The 3,774-nt window shown below is 40.4% G+C and overlaps 1 pseudogene; it reads left to right on the forward strand.

Annotated features, from left to right (window-relative positions):
- Nucleotides 1–2,638: 2,638 nt before the first annotated feature.
- On the forward strand, nucleotides 2,639–3,561 carry LOC141258514 (uncharacterized; annotated as a pseudogene).
- The last annotated feature ends 213 nt before the right edge of the window (nucleotides 3,562–3,774 follow it).

Raw genomic sequence — 3,774 nt, forward strand, 5'->3', positions numbered from 1 at the left:
TATAGATGATGATCAGATTGTGCATATATGCAAATGTGCAACTGCAAAAGAGATGTGGTATGAATTACAGAAATTGCATGAAAGATCAAATCTCAGCAATAAGCATTATCTCATGAGAAAACTGTATCAGTCTAAGCTAAGTGATGAGCAGAATATGCAGGACTACATAAGAAACACCCTAGAGATTGTGGAGCGTCTCAGGGGCATTGGAGAAGAAATTAAAGACTTTCATGTTGCTGCACTACTATTAAGTGGTCTTCCAGAAAGTTATGACACACTTGTCACTGCACTAGATGCACAGCCAGATGATGAGCTCACACTAGAATATGTCAAAGGCAAGCTTGTAGATTAATTCAAGCGAAAAACACACAATGTAAGCAGCAGTAATGAATCTAGAGCAGAAACAGCATTAAAGATACAGGACTTTCCTAAAAATATGAGCAATCTAAGGGAAACTCGTGAATGTTTTGTCTGTAGAAAGCCCGGCCACCTTAAAGCAGACTGCAGAATTTGGAAAGCAAGAATGAGTCAGCTTAAAAAGCAGAACAGTGATCAAAAGGTGAAAACAGCTGTAGAGGAAAAGTCTGCATGTGTTGAAACTGCATTTAATGCCAGTACAGGCTCATCTGCAAAGCATATGTGGTATAGACTCTGGTGCTAGCAGCCATATGACGAATAACAAGGATTTCTTCACTGACCTTGATGAAAGCAAGTCAGAAAATGTCATCTTAGCTAATGGTCAATATATGACTTCAGAAGGAGTAGGAGACGGCTACCTCCACTGTCCAGTTTCCTCAGCACAAAGCAGAAAGATCCCAGTAAAGGATGTTCTCTATGTTCCCAGTCTTAAAAGCAATCTTCTGCCAGTAAAGAAGCTTACGCAGAAAGGGAATGTAGTTACTTTTAAAGACAACAGCTGCATTATATCTATAAGGGGTCACACTCTTGCAGAAGAAAAAATCCAAAATGAACTTTATCAGCTAAAATGCAAAGAAAGAGTGTACAGTGCTAAACAAGATCTGCATAAGAACTGTATGCATATATGGCACAGACGTCTTGGGCACAGAGACCCAGAAGCAATAAGGAAGCTAGGTCAACTTGCAAATGGTGTGGTAATCAAGCAATGTAGTCAAATGATGAAGTGAACTAGCTGTGTTAAAGGGAAAATGTCCAGAAAATCCTTTGCTAAAGTAAGCACCACTAGATCTGCACAGCCACTGGATTTGATACACACAGATATTTGCGGTCCAATGAGTGTTCAAACTTCAAGCAAGAAGAGATATTTTCTCACATTTATTGATGACTACTCCAGATATACAGTCGCCTACCTGCTTCACAGTAAGGAGGAAGTTCCACAGAAACTTGAAGAATATCTTGCCGTAGTATTTAACAAATTTGAAAGAATGCCAAAAGCCCTGCGTGCAGATAATGGGACTGGATATACAAGTGGTAAGGTGCAAACCATTTTGAAAAAGAATGGAATTGTGTTCCAGACTACCATCCCATACAATCCAGAACTGAATGGCATTGCAGAGAGAAAGAACGGCACTCTCTGTGAAAGTGGAAGAAGTATGTTGTTTGATGTGAATCTACCTACAACATATTGGGGAGAAGCCATCACGACAGCTTGCTATCTTCAAAACAGACTGCCAGGTAAAGCCACAAATAAAACTCCATATGAGCTATGGAACTGTGAGAAGCCTAACCTGAAGCACCTAAGGATATTTGGAAGCAAACCGTTTGTGCATGTTCCCAAATAAAATCATTCCAAGTGGGAATCACATGCAAAGCAAGGAGTCCTGATGGGCTATAGTGAAACTCAAAAGGGATACAGAATCTTGCACCCAGAGACCAACACAGTAACAATCAGCAGAGACATAGTGATTGATGAGAACTCAGTTTCGCTCAAATTCCATGAAGTTACACCAGTCATTCAAGCCAAGAAACAAGAACAAGAATCTCAATCACCAAACCCAGACACTGAAATAGAAAACACTGAAGCCTGGATAAGCTCTGAAGCCAGCAAGAAAGAAACAGAAGAACTAAGTCAACTTCAAGTCAGGAGATCAGAAAGACCAAACAAAGGTATCCCAGCTAGATGCCTTTCTTATATGGTCAGAACACTTCCTGAGCCAGGCCTGCAGTCATGGCAAAAGATGCAAAAATTGCCTGTCCACGAGAAGCAGAAGTGGATAAATGCCGCTAATGAAGAGATGGAGTCCCTTCACGAACTCCAGACATGGGAGCTTATGGAGCTAACACAAGGAAAAAGAGCTAACGGATGTAAGTGGGTCTTCAAAAACAAATATGACTCAGAAGGTAAAGTTCACCGGTTTAAGGCAAGATTGGTCGCAAAAGGGTACTCGCAGAAATATGGTGAAGATTATGATGCTACATTTTCTCCAGTTGCGACGCAAACCACATTCAGAACTTTAATGTCCATAGCTGCAGTTCAACAGATGACAGTGAGACATTTTGACATCAAAGCAGCCTTCCTTGATGGTGATATTGAAGAAGAGTTGTACATGAGCCAACCCAAGGGATATATTAAAATGGGTGAAGACTAGAGCTCCTTGTTTGTAGAATGCAAAAATCTCTGTATGGACTTAAGCAGTCGGCAAGATCATGGAACTCAAAAATGAACAAAGTTTTGATGGATGAAGGATTTAAAGGGTCTCAAGCTGATCCATGTTTGTATATGAAAATTGTAGCAAAGGAGTGGATGTACTGTATATTCTCCTATATGTAGATGATGTAATCATGTCTCATCGAGATGAAAAGGAAATTACAAAGCTAGGTGAAATTCTCAACCAGCACTTTGAGACTAAGGACCTTGGAAATGTGACGTGTTATTTGGGAATCCAAATCCAGAGAGAGGAAGATAAGAATTTTCTTCTCAAAGTTCTAAAGTTTCCGCAATCCTGAACCAATTTGGACTGTCAGAAGCCAAAGGTGCGTCAACACCAATGGATCCATCCTACTTAAAGTTGGAAGGAGAAGAAGATCTGCTACCCAGCAATGAGAGTTACAGACAAGCAGTGAGGGTCCTTCTGTATATAGCAGCCACAACTCGTCCAAATATTACAGCCACAGTTGGAATTCTCTGCCGACGTGTAAGCAAGCCACGCCAAAGAGACTGGAACGCAACTAAGAGAATTCTACTATATCTTAAGGAAACTCAAAGGCTAAATCTTAAGATATCTGTATCAGGAGATCTCACTCTCAGAGGTTATGTGGATGCAGATTGGGTTGGAGATACAAGTGATCGGAAATCAACAAGTGGTTACTTGTTCAAGTTAGGAGAAAATGAAATTTCTTGGTCCAGCAGAAAACAAGTGTCAGTCGCATTGTCTTCTACAGAAGCAGAATATGTGTCAGCTGCTTATGCAAGTCAAGAAGTTATTTGGTTGAAACAACTTTTGGAAGATTTTGGCAAGCCAATAGCTCAGCCAACAGTTATCTATGAGGACAACCAAGGATGTATTAAACTTGCCAACAGTGAGAAGATTAGTGCAAGGACTAAACACATCGACGTTAAACATCACCACTTACATGACATAGTAGAAAGTGGTGTACTAGAGTTTGTTTATTGTGAGTCTGACAAGATGTTAGCTGATGGTATGACAAAACCATTGCCAAGATCCAAGTTTGAGGACTTCAGAACCGCAATGGGACTAACAGGATAAGAAGTTGTTGAGTGGAGGTGTTGGAATATGTTTAGTGCAACAACTCCATTCCTGTGTATGTAAATGTTCTATTGCTAGGTTTGTGTAT

The sequence above is a fragment of the Phyllobates terribilis genome, unplaced genomic scaffold (genome assembly GCF_046119375.1).
Source record: "Phyllobates terribilis strain yellow unplaced genomic scaffold, ASM4611937v1 Scaffold_3__8_contigs__length_932513732, whole genome shotgun sequence".
Lineage (NCBI taxonomy): Eukaryota > Metazoa > Chordata > Amphibia > Anura > Dendrobatidae > Phyllobates > Phyllobates terribilis.